The sequence below is a fragment of the Pseudopipra pipra genome, chromosome 8 (assembly GCF_036250125.1).
Source record: "Pseudopipra pipra isolate bDixPip1 chromosome 8, bDixPip1.hap1, whole genome shotgun sequence".
Lineage (NCBI taxonomy): Eukaryota > Metazoa > Chordata > Aves > Passeriformes > Pipridae > Pseudopipra > Pseudopipra pipra.
In genome coordinates, this window is record NC_087556.1 from 11850864 (window position 1) to 11871802 (window position 20939).

General features: G+C 36.5%; 1 long non-coding RNA gene across 1 annotated transcript; it reads right to left on the reverse strand.

Moving 5' to 3' along the window:
- Positions 1 to 1115: 1115 nt before the first annotated feature.
- LOC135418449 (uncharacterized) lies at positions 1116 to 20370 on the reverse strand. Its single transcript, XR_010432447.1, has 3 exons — positions 20296 to 20370; positions 4217 to 4333; positions 1116 to 2649 (listed from the first exon to the last, which is right to left on the reverse strand). It is a non-coding gene; the product is annotated as an uncharacterized LOC135418449 (long non-coding RNA).
- Positions 20371 to 20939: the final 569 nt, after the last annotated feature.

A 20939-nucleotide genomic window follows, 5' to 3' on the forward strand; every position in this document is an offset into this window, starting at 1 on the left:
GCTCCACAAAAAAAGGAAACCAGAAGTTTTGCAGTCCGTTAATTATACCTTCTAGACGTGTGTGAGGACAGATGATCAGTTCAAGGTCTCCAAGGGATTGCCCAAGAAATTCCTAGAAGCCAGACTTCCCAGCAAAACAAGAACTTTGACTGAAGCATTTGTCAGTAATCATGTCATTCCAGTAATCTGGAATGACTATTTCAGCCCCACTCAGTGCTTGGAAAGTCTGATGGCTAGATCATTCTCACTGCTCCATTTTAGAAAGCTGAATAAATAGCCAGGTATGCAATGAATTATTTCCTTAAGGCATAAAGAGTGGGCACTTAATACTCTTACACCTCACCACATCCTTTCTTTAGTATAAGCAGTAACTTATTCATGCCTTCACCACTCATAATTGTAATGCAGTTATCCAGGACACATGCCAATGTAATCTTTGTAGCACACACTTAAGAAGCTATGATGCACAAAATATTTCAAATCTTTTATGCTGAAATATTTACACATGTAAAATACTTCTTTATATACAGGCATTTAAATTCTACACAATTAAAAAAAAAGTCATTCATTATTCTCTTGATACCCTCTGTGGGAAGCCTCTCTGAACAAGACAGTTTTGTAGTGGTGGAAGGTTGAGTTTCACACAAATAGGCCACATCAGTTCCATGCCTTTTTCTCTGAAGCAGTTATTGCTAGGAATTGGTTTGCAAAGTATTTGAACGCAGTAAATTACTCAAGCAGGCTCTTGTCAACATGCATTAACACCTTTTACAGCTTTGTTTATAAGAGGCATTTTCCCTCTCTCCCTCCACAGCATTTGTACTGAAGTTCATTGTTCTACAAGTTGTATTGATGTTACTGTGCAAAGTTCAGACTTAGCAAAGCTGCTTATCTGCATACTGCAATACTCTAAGTAGCTGCCTATTGATTTTTCCTTCTCCTTTAAAACCATCATGGCTTCTTTCAATATTTTTTTTAAACATCCAGTGTAAAGGACTGGGAAATAGTACATGGTTTTTTCAAAGAAACTGTAAAGTCTTAAGACTTGTTAACTCTCCATTAGGAGAAATGCATTTCCTTGTGTTTCATGAAGACTATAAAATGAATTCAATATCTTAAATGAAATTCTCTTTATTCATTAAAGAAATAAAATTTCAGAAGGACATTGTGTATTAATATATCATATCATAATCAATATCACATTAAAATAGTTGATTTTTTTTTCCACATATAAGGAATTTCTAGAAGCACAGTAGCCTTAGTACAATTTCTAGGCATAAGCATTTTAAAAGGCACATATTAGAACCATTCAATTATGGAGACAGACAGCAGTATTTTTAGCAAGACCTTTCTAGGAAGTCATTTAAGATATATTACACATAGGTGCCCAGAGTCCTGTCATTTATCTTGAGCATGGACAATATGTCTGCAAGAATGCTGTAGTTTCATATCAATTTCTCAAATTCTATTCATGGGTTTAATAATTTCACCATTTTTGAAAGATATCAGCTATTTTGGCCTTCAGAGCCCTGTAATTTTCTTAAAAAGTTAATTTAAAAAAATGGCAGCATGGCTCTTAGCAGAGAGAAATCTTTAGAATTAGGTTTTCTATAATGCTCCTCTCAATACCAATCAAAAAGACATGAACATTCAGATGGAGAAACTCTGGCCTTTATGGCTTCTGATAATTCTATAGGTGGGCAGTTCTCCAACACATAACATTAACCTACTGTCTTCTTTCAGTTAGCAGACAACTGCTCTTGGTTTGATATCTTATGGTGAATTTTTTACTTTCTGATAGACTAGGCACAATAAAAGATCAGTCCTGTGTTTGGTTAACTTTCCGAAAGTTTTCAATTTAGCTGCTTTTTTGTGGTGGTACACTAGATAGACTGCAAAAATCCTAATATTGAGCCACACAAGATGGCTTGTTCTGTCTAAAAAGAAACCCAAAACAAAACAAAAATCCCCACCACATAACAAACAAAACCCATTGGTGAACATTACTAGCATTTTTTTCCATGATCAGTAGGTAAAAATTCAGGTCTTTCTGGTGACAGCACGACTCAGTTGTGATTTGTCTTTTGGCCAGTTTCTATGGTTCTTGCATCCTTTTGAAAAAGGACAGTACAAATTGTTTGTAATGAAATCCAAACCTGCTGATAGGTTTTATTATGAAACCTCCATTTGGGCCCTTTAAAAACTTTCTCCGTGATCCTAGACTGACTGTGAGCAGATTTATGATTTCAGGTGGAAATTATGGTGAACGCAGAGGTTGTATATCATTTAAAGCAAAACCTGGCAAATAAATGAATTTTGTTCTGTACTCTTCCAAGGATTTAAACATGAAAGTCAAAGGAAGGCCAGGAAAAGAGACAAGAGATCCCATGAATCTCTGGAAACAAAGTGATATTTTTGCCTTTCTTGCTAAACAAGTAGAAGGATTTACAAAACTGTAATATTCAAGAGTTGCCAACACTATGTAGAGTTCACAATTTTCACAGCATTTCCTCTTGGTTTTGGTTAGAGGGTATTTTTGCTCATGGTCTCCTGTTCATTTGCTTCAAATGACCAAAATAATTACTGCATTCCTCCTGTTATTGATGTGATGCTTGGAGTCCTTTTGCTTAAGTGCAGCATGCTTACAGCCTAGGTAAGTGCACAGAAGAATATTACTATTTCAGATGGCTACAGAGCATTAAAGATGTACTTTTCTCAGGCAAGATGATGGCCCCTTCACCACTGATATATAATCAGCAATGGAATTAAAATGCCTGACATAGGAGATGAGATTTTTCAGGGCAGAAAGAAAATGGAGTGATCACACAGTGCAGAGGCAAACACTGGAGAGAAAGGATATGGGGCATGAAATGCAGAAGGAGTCAGAAGACAGCCATAAAAGAGTACATGAGTCAGGAAAATTCTGGGAGTGGAAAAAGGAGTCTAACCTGGGTGGTGAGGATGATGGCAAAGGGTGATTGTAAAGAGGTAAGAACTGCTAGAAAAGACAAACTAAAGGGTTCAAATAGTGATCCACAAGAGTCTTGGGTTTAACAAGTACTTCTGAGGGGTCTGACAAGAAGTTGTCCAGCATGCACACATCATGTCATTTACTTCACCTTAGGAGGTATTACTGTGACCAAGGCTCTAATCTGCTGCCTAAGGAGATGCTAGTCCTTGTGAATGAGCAGTGGTTTCAAATGTTTTCAAGCAGCAATATTCACTGCAGTGATTCTAGATATTTTTCTTAGCTACATATACATCTAGTCTTCTGTTGGAATAGCTACACTAATATTCTGTTTTGAAGTGGAAGCAATTTATTATTCCTTTCCCATCAAACAGCAAGTAATGAACCATATAGAAAAATCTTTGAAGGAGTTTCTTCTCTATAAGCTCCTTCAGAGGTTTAGTGTAAAAAAATTGGAGTCTGTAAACATGTCTAACAGAGAACATTTTGATTTGTTCAAAAAATGTCTCAACATCATTTTGTATAGTGTAAGTAAAAATAAATAAATGCAACTTTGTTTAGCCCCTTCTCTCTTGTGCTGGCTAGGGCCAATAATTTATTTTTCCACCATCACTTCATTAACAAAATCATGTCCAGTTTGATGAAGACATCTCCTCTCAGATGACTACTATGGCCACTAGTAAAAACACATTAATAATACAGTAATAACAATATAATGTTTGTTATTGTCTAAAGGATAGCATTAAGGCTATTTTTAAATGTTGATTTGTTAGATTTGTGATGGATTAGCTTGATGTCTGTGAACTGCTTGATCTCCCAGGTTCAAACATGTTTTCCTAGTTAAAAAATGGATATGAAAGTCAAACATTCTGCATTTGACAGGAGGGGATGATTTTTTTGTTAGCTTCTTAATAACACTGAGCGAATCCATATGGAGATCAGACTTCTGATTCAGAAGCATTTCATTTTCACTTCCTAGGCAAACCACAGTTTGGTCTGGAAGTGAAGCGGGTGGTGCCAGTTTTCAAGTTGAACACTACCAGAAAGAAGAAAAGAGAAAAAAAAGTAAAACTGAAAAAACCCTAAGCACAGCCCTGAAGGAATCTGCCAAATGTGATATGATCATGAAAATCAACACCCCATTCAACACTAATAGATAAAATCTCTGGCTAAACATAGTATTTTCTACTATATTTCCCCATACCTATCAACTCACATGCATGCTGCTTCAGATTTGAAAGCACTTACCAGAGATTTTGGTTTTTTGTGAGGAGAAATCCTTGACTTCACACACACTCAGCTAGGGCAGCCTAAATAATCCCCTTAGCGAGAACCAGGACATGGGCCCATGACAAGCAATATCTACTGTAGAAATCACAGAAAATAAAGAGTGAGAGGCAGAGGAAGGCATTGGCATCCACACCGAGCTGTTTGTATTGATTGAATAATCAAAAGGTGAACTGGTCAATAAGAACAGCAGTTAATCTGTGCAGTAGCGACAGGGAACCAACTCTGATTTTAGACATGGTTCTGTTGCAATGAGAATTACACAAACTCTTGAGGGAGGAGGGAGAAGAAGAATTTTATTAACTCAAACTATACTGATGGAGAAAGTAAATCTAATTTGATTGTGGCATAAATACACACATTTAGCTGTAGATATAAGGTAAAAAGATATTTAGAAATGGGTATTATTAGAAAAATAGATCTTCTGTGTAATTTCTTCTTAGCTCATGGTTCTGTACTACTCAACATTCTATGCTGTTTTCTCCCTCTGATCTCTACCTTTTGATTAATAAACTTCCAAAAAGTCTGAGCAAGTCGTTCTCTCAGTGACATTCTCCTCTTCTAATTATGCAGGTCAATTCTGAAATTAAGATATAATTCCTACACTGTTTTAACTCATTTTTTTCCAACTACCACGTGATGACTCCTTTTATAGTTGTCTAACACAATAAAATATTGGGGTTTTATCAATTTTATTTGTTGAATACTGCCTAGAGTTCTAGCAATCCTAATTTTAGCACTGTGGAAACAACCCTAGTTTCTGTAATAATGCTTTTCCCTTTGCACTGATTTTATCCAGTATTGGGAAATTAAAACAGCCAACAGACATTAAAGCTTTTCAGATTAAGGACATACATTTTAACAGAGCTTTTATTTTACAGTTTTGCTACTAGTGAAAAACCTTTTATTTCTGTGGTTTCATTCCATAGAAATAAGCTATGTTTTTAGTAAATATTCATTTATAGAAAAATTAATCAGGAAAATACAGTTCAAAAGCTTGAATGTTTTTGAGGAGTATGAAAACCACAGCAAGACAAATGAAAATGAAATACAGAAAACCTTTCTATTTTCTCTGACTTCAGAAAGCCTAGGCCATTATGCAAGGGTACACAAAAGGTGCTCAGACCACTTCTATGTAGACATTGTAATAAATATCCAGTCCTATTCAACTGTTTTTATTCTTTCTTCTACCAAAAATTATCACTTTTATTTCCTTATATATGAGAGTCATTGCATTCTTATGGCTCGTAACTGCAGCAAGATCAATTCTACAAAATAAGTGTTACAAATGTAGATATTTTACATTGACTCAGTTAAACTATGCTTGGCATTTTACTGGGATTTACTCGGCATGGCCTTTGCCCCCATTTTAAATGACCACTGGAGAAATATTAAGGCAAAAAATTTTGAAACTGCAGCTTCCTTTGGTTTCTCAGAGTTATGTCCACCCAGCCAAGAAACATAATTAAATACCTTTCTCTTGCTCTCTCTCATGCGCACATGCACACACACATACATATATATCAGAATATATTAAATTTTGAATACTTCTGTTCTATTAACTTGTCTTATCTATTTGATATGAATCTTTTCAGCACAGAGATCATGACTTCCTGTGTCTGCATACAACTGCTGCCTAAACCCGTGCCCCAATTTCCAATTTCTACATTATATAAATGTACTATGATTATTGAAACCATCATCGGGAAAGAGTCTTATTTTTGCAACCAGCATGATACCAAATCACAAGTGTGGATTTGTAATGCTACTGATTTTATCTATTAGCACCTATAGATTTTACTGTTCCACCCAAAGTAAAAGAGGATGTTTGTGCCATTTCAAGGTTATATCCAAGAAGGGTATTCAAGATGCATATTCTTAAAATTGTTAACACTCCAACTAACTATCTGGCCCTAGATGCATCCACTGTTAGCATTCAAGAGTCACTAGGGATACACCAGTGTGATAGGTATTTTTTTGGTGGAGAAAATATATGGATCATAACACAAGATTGAGGTTGCTGGTCCTGCTGCATGGCAGCACTGTTAGTTAAGCAGCTTTAGGTCCAATCAGCTGTTTTGAACTCTATCTTGGCTGCTGTTTGAAAAGAACAAGGGAGGACACAGTGAGGCGGAGGATACTTAGAATAAACCTTGGCTGGTGTGGTGGCCGAGGAAAGAGTTACACCACTTTATCACATACCCTTTGTACAATGTTAAATCTAAATTAATTAAATAAATCAGTTGATGAAATCACCCTATAAATGTGACAGCACATCATAATTCACTGCAGCTGCAAGATCAGGGAGCAGATGGAAGACGTTGGATTTTTCTTTGAGCTGAAGTGCCATTTTGCTGGTCCCATTCTATTTCTTTTAAGATTACTGCAAGCCCATGTGTACAAAGGGCCTGATTCTGCAGCTGCTTCTTGCACAGTACTTCACTGTCAGGAAACTGTCCACAAAAACAAAGCAGCTGCAGAACTATACCTTTCACATTTTGTTCACTCATAGGAGGAAAATCCTGGCCTGTGTTACACTGGTGAAAGTGAGGACAAAAGTTTGCTTTAAGTTTAATTGTAGTCCATTAAGTAGTGAAACGATCCTCCCTGTTGTCCTCTCATTATGCAATGAACATTCAACAGAGTTCTTTTAACAGGGGTAATTGTTTCCTCTAAAGTTCAAGCCTCAGTACTAACAAGCAGTCTGGATTTTTCTCATGACAAGCAGTGCCTCAAAAAGAATACTACATGCTTTAGGCTGGCTAGAGCTGAATATTCTTAATTCACCTTTACAACAAAGAAAGTGAACAAGGAGGAAGGGAAAATATTAAATAAATTTTTTTTGAATAGTCAATATGTCCCAAATGAAAATGGAAGTGACATAGAAATTGCTTCTGGAACAACTAACAGCTGTGTGTAAGGTGGAGCTGCCAGCCAGGCTCCCAGGAGCAGGGTGACCACCTCAGCCATGAGTCCATGTGAGTGGATTTACTGCAAGTGGAGCTGCATGATGCTTGCAGCAGCCCTGATAGCCTGCTGCAAACTGCCAGACATAATTTGCTCTGCACTTTATGTCATGACAAAGTGATGTGGAAGAACAGGAGGGCGATAGGCAGCTCTTGATCTGCATTTTCATCATCAGGTTCTCAGGTTAAAAAAAGATACAGTCCAGAGCAAAGTACATTCCTCAGAGGAAACAAGGATGTATTTTCATTCCCTGTCTTGGGAGGGGACTGCAGTGCTGAAGAGTCAAATAGGGTTGATTTGCAGCAACTTACAGTCTCACCCTGAAGCACAGCACTATGCCCTTGGCTGGATTTGAGTTATGTTCTTGGTTTGGGTTTTTACAAATTCTCTCTCAAAATAATTACAAAACTTTGACAAGTAGCAAAGATAATCTCCAAAACATGAATCAAATGGGAAAGGAAGACAAGGGAATCTGGAAAATGCCCATATCTATTGTCTGCTCTGAGAAATGGGAACGATTGCTGTGGAGTAGATGCTAAGGACACTAGAAGATTTGGACTCATCTCCCCTTCTCACTCAGGGCTGGCCTTAGAAATGAGGATTAACACTGATTAATATATTAAATATTCTCATGAGTGTCTGCCCAAACAGTAACTACTAAAGACAATAAAAGTCGGAGAAAACTCCCTTTATTTTACTGAGAGCACTGCTTGATGTTAGTGGTAGGCATGGACAGTGCTCAAGCTGTAGGAAGAAGAGATGGGCATTTCTTTCCCCACTGAGGTGCCTGTGCACAGTAACTACGTGGTGCCTCCCAGTCCTCCCACTCTGCAATCATAATGTTCATAGACAGAAGAATGCAAAGAGAAGTAATGCATCTATCCTGAGGTGAACACTCATCATGATCAGTCAGTCTTAGAATTTAAGTTTCCAGAAGCCAGTGTAATAGAGGTCAGTAAAGAGCTGAACAAGTTACATCATGTTACTCTACCTTCATGTTTCCTCATCTACCATACTTTTAAAGTTTATTTTGAAAGTTTAAAAGTTCTGTAGACCATTTTAGCTGCAACTTTGATTACCATTCTTTCTTCCTACTCAGTTATTTGTTAGGCATATTTGAAAGCTTAAACTTATAAAACCAATCCTTAAGCACTTAAAGATCAGGAATGACTTTTAATGAACACTAGCATTACAACCCCAGAGCTACAAATTACAGATCCAGATCATTTTCTTTAATATCAATTTTCAGATCTCAAATTTACTAGATGACTGCAGCCTGTTTATATTAGAAGCTGAATGGTTATTTTGTTTGTCTTTAATCGTGGTAATCAACAGCCTATTTGACAAGAAAACTGCACATCAGGAGAAAGTAAAACTACTTAACAAGACCACCTTTCACATGGTGTAGGTAAAATACCTTAATGATTGCTTCTATAAGAGAATTCTAAACTTTTTGAGTTTCAGAAAAATACAATGAAATTTTTCCTTTCCAGTCTTCCTTTATTCTTTTTATGGAGTGTTGAGACTAATGCTAGTTTTAGTTTGCAGCAAAAACATGAAAACAAGAAGGGGTTGAGACTGAAATAGTAGGTACTGACCTACTGAAATATTGTGCTTTCATGTTCTGATAATGGTTACAATAGTTTTGGAATCAAATCTTTGGGTGAGGTACAACTGAGAGAGAAGAGGACGAACAGAAACAATTGCTTCCAAGAGTTCTCTATTTCAGCCCCTAACCTGCAAATGAGAAAGCACACAAGAATGTCACACCAAGGTGACTAATTTAATGAAGAGGTAAAATTAGGGATTTTCTTGCTTTTGGGTTGGTTTTGAGTGAGTTTTTCAGTTTGGGGTTGTTTCTTTTTTGTGTGGTGCTTTTCCTTTGCTTCTTTGTTTGTTTGTTGCATTTTTTGCTTGCTTGTGTGTGTGCCAGTTTGTTTGTTTTCATCTGATCCATTTATGTGGCAAACCATTTCACAGTGATTTGTAGGGTCAGAAGTAGAGATAACAATCAAAAAACCAAAGTGAACAGTAAAAATAATACCACGTAAAATTAATAAAATTATCATATTAATAAAATTATCATATTAATGAAAGAAAGCAGCCAAAATGGATCTACTTCCATTAGAGAAGAATCCATGCAGCTTAATTTAGGTTTGAATTCAAGACTAATCCTCAAAAAGCACCAGTGAAAGAACAGGGAGATTCAGATTTGATTGGGTTATATTAACCTCTAAATTACTTAACATTAACAGCTGTCATGCAGCATGTGAGAGCAAGTTTTGCACAGAAAAATAAAGCCTTTCCCAAGTAGATTAATCACAGAAAAGAAGAAAAATTGATGGCCAGCTGTGATTGTGGGATCATGGGAGAGGTTGCCCATTTTTAACTTTCTGTCCTTCTCTAGTCTACACTATGACACAATAATTCATCCACTGATGACAGGAGATTTCAGAAATGAATAAACTACCTTGAGCACTGGGGGATAAATACCCTTTATCATGTTTCAATGGTGATTTTATCAAAGAATAGTAGATGATATGAGATCTTTAAACCTTTCAGATGCTTATGGTGCTGTTGTGACACATGGCAATCTGAGAGCACTCTGTCTTTATTTTACAAGAGTGCTGAAAAAATAACTGACGGGAACTGATAAATCCTGTGCATGACTTTTGTTCCAGAGCTGTGCTCCTACTCTGGTGTAGAAAAGCTTTATAGTAGGCTTCCTTCATGATTCATAATATTGACTTTAGTTTTTTTAATACCTAATCCAACAGTTTCAAATTAAGCAAAGAATACCCCACCTGATTTGCAAACTATCTGAATATGATAAATAGCTAGAAATATCTCTCTCGGCCCATTTATATAAACTCCAAGCTTTACACAGTATAGCTTGAACTCTTTCTCACCTATCACTGCTAGAAATGCTATCTTATTAACATTACTTACATCTACTCATCATTATGACAGAAAAACAACATGATCATATTTACAGCAAGAGTCTCAGCTGTGGGTGTCCCTTACAAAATGAAATTAGTTTTGATTTTGTGTCATGACGATGTTCATTAATGACATGGACTCTAAGAGGGCAAGATCAGGCAGAACTATGAATCATTGCAACAACAATAAATTAATATCTTAGTGAGGGTCCACATACCTCCCTCCTCTGTCTGACATATATTAGATGGTCTTCATGTAAGACTGCTGGAATTTGACTCTCTGCCCTTCAAGGAGGAAACTCATGGATTACAAGAATGAAACAATAAATACATATATTAAAGTATCAACAAAGGCTCAACAGGCCCTGTTGACCACTTGAAAGTGCTACACTAATGGATAATATGATAAGAACTTAAAAAAAAAAAAAAAAAACAACAAAAACTGCACATGGCCCTATCCCACTCCATTTTGTTTGAACTCATGCTGGAAATGATCCTACTATCAGAAATCAGCTGTCTCTGATAAAGCTTTTAGCTTAATTTGTAAAACAAGTATGAAATGCTTTATTTTGGAAAAACTATTTCAATATTTTCTCAGCTTACATCTGAAAATAAAGTAGCCTAAGTTATAGGATATTTGAGGCAAAGAGCAGTTTTGCTCTGCATCTGCAAAATGTCTGATATGTTATTGGGAAATGGATAAATAATAGAAATTAGTATTATTTCTTACTTCTCAAGCAAAATCTGAACATTTTAAAATCCAGGCAAATCTACTTATCTATATGACGTTAATAAGAAAAAATATTTATAAAGAACAAAAACTGCTATGTGAACCAGCAATATTGGAAAACTGAAATAGTACTAAAATTAATCTTTATAGGAGCATGGAAGGTTACAGGCTAAAGATGTGCACAAATAAGTTTCAGCTTAGCTGCATATGTAAAAAAAATTAGAAGATAAAGTTTAAATAAAATAACTACAAGGAACTCCATTGGTGTCTCGTTGATTTTCTATCAAGTTTATAATTGCAGTAAATATCTTTACAGTTGGAAGCACAACTTTCTCCTTCCGTGTGTCAAAGTATGAGTACTGTTTGTACACAATGTAATGAAGGAAATGTCACAACTTTTCTCACCAAAGGTTCTTTCTCCTATGCTCAATTCAATACATATTAAAAGTTCACCAGTTGAATGAGTATATTTGAAGAATATCTTATTGACTTTTTTCTTCTCTTTTTCTTTTAAAAAATAAAATTAATAATTTTAATTAAACAGTAATATTTGCTCTTCAGAGCAGACTTTAAACATGAATTGTATTGATCCAGTTCTTAGGAAACTGGTTTTAATGTGCTCTCGATAAGCAATGAAGTGGAACATTAGGTCATAATTTTCTAGATTTTCCTAGCTAATTAGTTTGCTGCCAAGAATACAGAATATTTACAGGACCACCAGCTTAAAAAACACTTGCCCTCAGCAACCAAAAGTTGGGAAACTCATAAGAGCTGGTAGGAAAAGCCATATATGCTTATGATCTGATTCACCTTTTAGTTCTTACCAAAATAACATCACAGTTCATTAGTTTGCTTTTACATTGGCCAGCTCTTTAAACCATAAGGTAAGTTAGAACTCCAGATTGTTTCTCATAATCTCAGAGGCAAGTGAAAAGTCTTTGTTCTCAAGCCTGTTTAAAAGTTAATAGCCCTACAGGAATGATCTGCTATCTCTTTAGTGAGGGTCATGGAAAATAATTTTAAAAATCCAGTGTAATTGCCATTACCGACACTTAATGTGTAGTAAAGGTGGAGGGTTTTTTCTTTGAGAGACAGACACTACTAAATAGTAGTTTGTGAAACGTATGCACATATCTATTTCATATCTAGAAGCAGAAACACCTATTTTACTCTTGGGGATGGTCTTGTGCAGGGCCAGGAGTTGGACTTGATGATCCTTGTGGGTCCCTTCCACCTCAGCATATTCTGTGACTCCGTGATTTCTCAAATTGCATACAGTCTAAAAACCTTAACCTTATGGTTAAGGTTCATTACTCCAATTTTATGCTGAAAAAGAATAAAATTGCTGAATTTTGTATGCTAAAAGGCTTAGGCAGAAGACTGGGGCATAGCATAAAAGATAATCTCCCAAACTTGCAGAGGATTGCAAACATTAAAATGCAGTCAGTGCCCAAACAGCCATCACTTCCTCCTCCATAGGCAATATTACAGTTTCTGGATAGCTAATACTCTCTTCATACCAAATAAGACAAAAAACCTTGTGCAAGAGGTAATTGTTACTGCTCAGAAGGAGTGGATGATCTTAACAAGGTAAATGTGCTGAAAAGTTGTGCTGTCCAAACCTAGCCACTTCATGTCCTCTTTTGGCAAGTGAGACAGAAAAATCCATGCAGAGGATAAGAAAATACTTCAAGGAGGCATGCTGCAGCTTCCAACAAACTTTTCAGAGCCACTAGGAAACCTCTATTAGGAAATATAGAACTGCCACAGTAATAAGTCTTCAAAAGAGAGGGAAAATTAAAAAAGAGGAATATATGATAGTCTCTAGGACTGTTTCACATACGTGCTAATCTGAAATAATTCCACTGAAGTCAAGTTATATTTATAACTTGACTTATGCATGTTAAATAGGTCTCTCTTTCTTGGCTCTTTCCTGGCAGGTGTTTAGTTCTACCATTCAGAATCATAATGCAAAATCTTCTTAGTGCTGGCATCTGAAAAACGTTTCTGTAAATAACTACCTATGTATATGTGTTTACACAAAGATAAATTTACTTATCAATTGATTTTAAAGGAAAAACTACAATCCTTACTAGTAGGACATCATTTATAAACAAACAAACAAAAACACAAAAAACAACCAACCAAAAGCCTCCAAACAACCAAAAAAAAACCAAAAACAGTCTCCAGAAAAAAGAAACAAAGAATTATTTCTATCAAACAATGGTTAAGGTTAGTCTTTAAATCTAAGTTTTAGGTTTTAAAGGTATTTTTTATGAAGATAATCTAAAAATATATGGCTAGCTTCCTCTGACAGGCTTCATTTCCAATTTCACACATTATGTGGGCTCGTGGATCAATGGCTCAGAAATTTTCCTGTTCACTCCATCAATTGTGCCCTGCGGTCTTGTTATGCTATGGCTGGGCAGGCACCCAATTCCCAGCTTGCCACCTCCCTGACGTTATTTCCAGGGATGTTGATAGCTCCTAAAGAAAATGTCAAATTAAAAGCACTCAGTAGTGGCCACCTTGCCCAAGACAAGTTTGACAGAAGGAAACGGAAACTGAAGTGATCCAGTGGTTAATCCACAACCAAGGGAGTGTGTGAGAGAAGGGAGAAATGCTTTCCCAGCAGCCAAGGTGGATGACAGGCATCCTAGAGAGCTCACATCCTACAGGATGACCTCAGCAGCAGCTCCTCACGACTCTTCAGAGCCATGGATCTCTCCCCAGTCCAAGGATTATTTAAAAGGGAGAGACTATTTAAAATTTGCCTCCAGGCAAAATTGCTGCTTCTTTCTTGCTCCAGATAGCTGTGTCAAAGCAGGAAGGCTTCAGCCTGTGTCCCTGAAAGCACCTGAGGCTTTGAGGTAAAAGATGAGTACTTGTAACATATGACATAATCCAGGGAGGCTGAGGTATGTCACTGGTACTTCTGAGCCTTACACCACTGTACTTGTAAACCACTGATGAACAGAAGCAATAAGGATAAAATAAGGTGAAGACTCTGAAGAAATAAATAGCAACCAACTCATACAAAGAACAAGGTACCACTTAAGCACATAACTTAAATTGTTCTCATGGGCAAAACAGATTTAGGATTTTTTCCCCTTTTGTTAAATTCACCATGAATTAGACTTTGACTTTAAAGTAACCAAAACTGTTATGTCAACTGATTGGTATCGAACTGATTTTTTTTAAATCATTATATTCATCAATTGGGTGCCCTTTAGCTAAAAGACCTGAGAGACATTGTCATCCTCCTGATGAATCATCTCAAGATCAGGAGGAAAAGTTTTTCAGGAGTTCATCTTCTCTGTGACACCAACAAGGGAAGGAAAGGCACTTTTTCAGACAGGAAGGTGGAGCAGAATCTCTAGCATGGAAATGCCTGAAAGCATGCAGTCATGGTGGATCACATACTGAGGAGAAGCCTTTGTAATTTTAAAGCCAGAATCAGAATTCACTCTTTCTGATACCACTGTAAACCTTACTGCATTAAGCAAATTCGTCAGACTGTTGTTGGCAAGTCACTTGGTATCACATGATATACAAATGCAGCAGAGTGGGCCTGAATGGTGGCAGCAGAGACAACGCGACAGCTGGGTTTGGAGATATAATCAGAGCCACAGGCTCTTCAAAACTTCTTTCAGACTCTGTCCAGCTCTCCATAAAGGCACATCACATGTGCAAGTTGTGCCTCTTTTTTCTGCTGAGGTGACTACTGTGTTTGCCAGCCTGCAAAGATGCAGGGAAATTGATTTTAGTTTCATGCTTAATGGCTGTGACGCAAGTGGCACCTGCACACTGAGGAGCAGAGCTCCCCCAGCACTGACCTTTGGCCACAGCACTCACGGCTCTAAATGGATCTTGGCAACCTACTATTTTGTGGAACAGATTATTAGATGATTCCTATGGAAATACAGGACACTAGCAGAATATTAGCAAAATAAAATATAAGCCAATAAATACAGCAGTTGCTTGTTGAAATATAATTTCCAGTCAGGCAACTATATAGCAATACAAACAAAACAAAACATAGACAGTTTCTATCCCCTTTTAAATATTTAGCCTTTGAGTCTTCTGGAAAATTGTATCAGTGTTTTTGGATTTGGTTTTTTTGTACTTTCTTTTTCCCTAGAATATTGCCAGCTCAACTTCCCCCCCTCCCCAGCATCACTCCAGGCTCAAAGTTCTTATTTGTCCCTGACAGACTACTAGCTGAAATAAAACAACCATTGTTGATTAAGTTTATAAAAATGGAGTTCCTCATCTTCTAATCGATATTTTTGTTGAATTGCAACACCATAAATTTTCTTGGCCATTTACTTTAGCCCCCTTCCCATACGAACCAACCCTTCCCAACTAGTAGTTAGGGATGTAACCTATTCATACATTAAAATGATCTATTACCCAAATCCCCAGTGTGCTGTTTTCTGTAATAGATGTTTAAGCACCATACCTTATATGCACATGAACAGATAAATCACTGAAATCTTTTTGAGGTTCATCCCATGGAAACTGCACGTATCCCTTAATCCCTCCCAAAATATTGACCTTTAATTAACCCAAGCCACAAATGAACACGCAAATCTCTATTCAAATTGCTTCTGGAATAAAGATGCACATAAAAACATCTCAGCATCCCAAAGCCTGGAAGAAAAAAATGCAGAAGCAAAGGAGTAGGTGAATAGTCATGCACTGAGCATCTCTATTTTCTGATTACTCTACATTACATTTTTGTCTCTATTTCTAGTATTTTTGTATTTACAATATAGAATGAAATGTTATAAAACTTCACCCACTTTGCCATGATTTTATTTATCTGGGACGTGAATGGGAATGCTACAGAAGTGGCTGTGCTGCTACTTTTCCTAGAAGCATGTATCACATGAAGTACTAAAACTTTAATTGCTCTTCCTACTTCTCGCTTCACAATGTAAATGAAGTCCAGTCCATACTCCATATCATGAACCTTTCTTACAAATGCAAGATTTCAATTGTGCCCATAGGAGTCTGCCTGTAAAGTGCAAGGCAACTAATGACATATCTAATCTTGAATACTGTGACAAGTACATCAACAGGCCACCAGTTTTAACACATGGTTAACTGGACAAGGATTGATTCACCAAACGTCTTTTGTTCTGTGCTAAACCTATGTTGCTGTCTTCATTGCCACATCTGCCCAGTGCCATGACCTCTTTGTAGCTACATCAGTTAGGAAGAGTTATATTAACGCTTCTTCTGAATGTGCTTTAAGATCCATATATTAGAAATAAATAAAAAAAGAAAATATCAAGGATTTATCTTGCACAGCTATGGTAAAAACAGCTTCTCATACACACACACACACACACAAAAATAATTAAAAATATCACTGAGCAAATAATGGCTTTTGTGTTGACTCCATTTGGTTCAAAGGGTTTAGATATTGCAAAAAACACTACAGACTACCAGTGGCAAAACACATTCTTTGACCTACAAGTGGAACATTACTCTAGTAGGATATCCCACAGAGAAGACTATATGCAGTTACACTCATTAGAAACTTCACAGGTTCCCTCTATCACAAAAGTCACCTTACATCCCATCAGCAGAGTAAAGGGAGAAATGAGAGGAATAAAGTCCACGTGCATGCAACTACTGAAATCAGGACTAAAAGGCTAAGGTTTGAGCACTCTGGTACCCATTATCTCTTTAATTATGTGGAATATGCACCCTCAGTCCTCACAGATTTCCCCCAATATTTTGGGAGGATTTTGATAGCATTTTATCAGTTCAGGTGTGTATACAATAAATCAGCAATTGCTCTGTTAAAATATATAGGAAAGTATAAAGAATATGTTGGGAATAACAAAATAAGTGTTTAAACAACCTAGAGAAAATCATTATCAACTTTTACAGGGAAAATGTTTCATTTAGCACTCTGGATTATTCTGATTTTAGCGTATTGAGTGTTAATTCACACCCAAGTAATTATAACTTTCTAAATTTCAGAGTACAATCATATGAAAAAGTGCCATATTTCATGCCTATGGATGAAGAAAATGCTTTAAAATACATACATACAACACTAAAATTCTTATCACAGAACTCAGTTCTTAACAAACACCTGTAACACTCGTGATACCAGAGTAAATGTAGGCACTGGAGAACAGAAGTTACTATTGCAAGGAATGTTTTATACCACGTAGGAAAGCATTCTTAACTGAGAACTTTATAAAACCTTTAGAACATTCCAAAAAAGGAGATGGTGGGAGGCACAAGTGCCTTCCAGTGTATGGTGAAAAGCATTCACATGCTTAACTATGCATACTATCCATCTGCCTGACTTCAAAGTTTGTGGAGCGTATTATATTCTCAGATGAACTCATCAGATAGTTATATCTCAGATTAAGATATCTGGATGAAAAGACACCTGATTCTCCTTCCATCTCCTCCATTAACTTTCTGTGATCATTGGCCTATCATTGAGATGGGATTTTGTAATGGCGCCTAAAGAAATTCCACAGGGAAATTCCACTGGACAAAAGGGCATCTCCCTTCTTTACATTTCAAAAGTCTCAACCATAATATTACAGTGCATCATTTGACCATCTGCAGAATAATTTAGGGCTTTGACTCACAAAACGCTTGTGACTGAATTAATATTCAAAAATTAACATTTTATCTGAGGAAGAGTGTAATGCAGTTTAATAAAAATGTACATGTATCTGAATACACATATGAATAAAATTATTTTTACTCTAATAGATTTACTGCAGCATATATGTAGAAATCTACTATAAAGGATTATCACCTCCCTAGTGCATTTCACTGGTGTCTAAGGGAGTTCAAACCATGGGGATATGAAGCACACTTTTGCTAATGAAAACACAACGCCTCTCTCAAGTGTTTGTGATCCTGGCCATGGAAAATGAAGAAAGAGCCACCAGAGAGTTTGAGCAGATCAGTCACTGAGCTCACATGAGTAACAGTCTACTTCAAACTGCGGAGCTCACTGCAAAACATGCGTTAGCTGTCAGTACTCTATCCATGTATGGTTCTGGTATGAACAACAGAAAATTCACATTGTTGTGCCCTTATACACACACATAGCTCATATATTCCATGTAAATGACACCTAATGACAATTAGACATACAAAACCAAAAAAAAATACAGAAAAAAATGAATATGCTGAGTTATGTGTAGGAAACCATTTTTAACTACTTTGACTTTAACTCAAATTTGGTCCTGTGTGATCCAGTCCTTGATTCTATGATTTTCCCATACATTTTCTTTCATGAGACCTGCCTAATTTAGGCTTTGAATATATTAGATTGTACATTCTCCTAAGAAGAAAGAGAATGGAGAAACTTTGTGAGGAAAGAATTGATTGTGCCTTGAAACATTTAGAGATTCTGCATGTTTCAGTTCTAAAACTATTTTCTCCTTTTCACTCCACACATCTATACTGACCACACATATGACTGGCATAGAAGTAAGCATAATAACACTGTTATATAGTTACTTGCACTTCATTTCCCATTAGGGTAAATAATCACTTTGGGTTTATGATTTTAAGCCCCCTTATGATAGAATGTTACTGAAAACTGCATCTGACTCCACAATAAACACTGGAGAAAATATGGGGCTCAAAACTGACAAAACAGCCTGTCAGAATGAAAAACACAGAAACTGCATATTTAAGTGACAGCATGCACATGTGTAGTTAGGAGACCAGAGCCAAGGAAAGTTTGGTTGTTCTGAGTTGACATGTTCATTACTAAGAGAAACGTTTGGATGACCAGACACAATACGTAAGTAAATGGGCTAAGGATTAGAATTATATTTAAATGCAAAATACAGCCCTACAGTCACATCAATTAAACTACAACAGAATTATTTGGAAAGATGTAGTAGAAAGTGTGCCCTTGCTGACTTCACTCTTCAAAATTACTTCCATACACAGGCAGCAGAATTAGACTTCTCCCAGTTATCTCTTCATTGACCACCAAAGAAAGGCTTCTGATTTATTTATACGAAAACACATACACATAAACACGTGTGCAAACACCCATTCACTTTTACATGTGTTCAGGAAAAACATAGTGGAGGTAAGCCTTCCCTTGCTGTCATAAATTAGGGCAGACACAGAGATATTGAATACTTCCAAGTCATGAATGTTTGAACTAGAACCACATTATCGTCCTGGAAAGTACATCTTATGGAAACTGCTATTGCATGATTAACTAGTGTCTAAATCCCTGCAGGGAAGCAAAACAATTATTCTTAGCCATAGCACAGTTACTGTATTTGTATTAATGGGAGGGAAGAAGAGGACCATCTGCAGTGCCTTCTAATAGGCAGCTGCAATAAAAAAATACCCCAACAAATTAAGTAAGTGAATTTTTGTTGCTCTCTTCAAAGCTGTAAAATCTCTGCTTTGGACACTGCAAGACATGAGAGCAAGACTAATTCTACTTTTGCTTTTAGCACTGCATCCACAAAGCAGCAATACCAAATTCACAGGGGGAGATCAGAACATTGAGACACACACAGCTAGGTAGCTATCAGACAAACCCTGAAGGAGCAGAGCAGATACAGGATGAAAAGAAACTACCAGGGAATGGGAAATGGACTATTTGTATCCCTGTCCACGAACACCTAGTTTATAAGCTGAAAGGAGTCAATGGAAACCATGGCTCAGAGCACTGGTCCTCAGACTCTCTACATTGTGACCGGAAAATTCAATGGCAGTTTCAGAGCTATTTAAAGCATATAGTTCATACAAATAAAAGACAAAGAGCATTTCAACTGAGTAGGTGGCCCACTATCAACTCTGATGTATAACTGCCTCAACACAGCTGCTTGTTGCTTATTTGTAAAGAAATATCTTATTAACAAAGAGAGAAAGAAAATAATGGATAAAGATATGCATATAAATTTAGCCTACATGGGGCTAGGTTGCTACAATTTAAAACTGTATTTGATGTAATTGAATTAGAATATTGATTAAAAGAAGCCAGCTCGCTCGAAGGATGATGATAATAGGCTAATAATAACAATTGATTTTGCTTTGATAAATGAACCAAAAAGCAAGCTGAAGGTACTTAGATTTTGACCTATTTAAGACCCACATTCCCTTTTCTTCTTTACCTCATTGAATTTCTGAGATTTGTCCTAAGTATTATTAGAATGATACATCTGAAAAACACATAATTCACAGAAAGATTTGACAACTGCTGCTTCTATGATGGCCCATTTTGAAATGCAGAGTTGTTGGGTCCCCCCCTCACTCCACTCCAGCTTTACTGAATTACATGTAGTGTGTGAGCAGCAGCAATAGTAATTAAAAATAATGAGGCCTGCTAGGTCTCCTAATTCTATTATCTTTATAGCATCAGGCTTCAAGCAACTCACCAGCAAAACAGCCCAGATGAGAAATCTCTTCAGAAGGTTCAGTGGTTGTTCACAGTGCCACAGGATCATCTTTCCAGTGTGGAAATAAATAAATAAATAAAATCAGAAAACAAAGTCAAAAGCAGACATTAGTAGATATGGCTGAAGAAAAAGTAAAGGTTAACTAGTTGATAATTGGCATAAAACTATTCTTTTTTTTCTTTGATTCCCACAAGAAAACCTGAGGTAACTGAATAAGGTACTGTGTCATTAATTTTATTTTCTTATTTTTTTTGCAGAAACTCTTATTTCTTTATGGAATAAAATGAAGATCAGAATTTTAAATATGCTGACTTTCTGTGTACCCTATTAATTCAGTGTAAAGCCCACAAAAGTTACTTTCAGTTTCAGTGGAACTGACAACACTAACTTACATGGTGGTAAAAAGTGGAAATGAAGCATAGGTCTAAACCAGGACTATAACACAGTAGGTCCTTTGTCTCTCCAAAACTACTAACCACAGAATTCTATTTTATTGCTGCTACACTCTGATACTGTCTCTGAGCTCCACAAGCTACAATTGACCAGTAGGAGACGTTTTTTGCAGCTCGCTTTCAGAAGACGATTAAACTTGTGCAATCTTCCTGTTTCTGCAGGCAATCAGA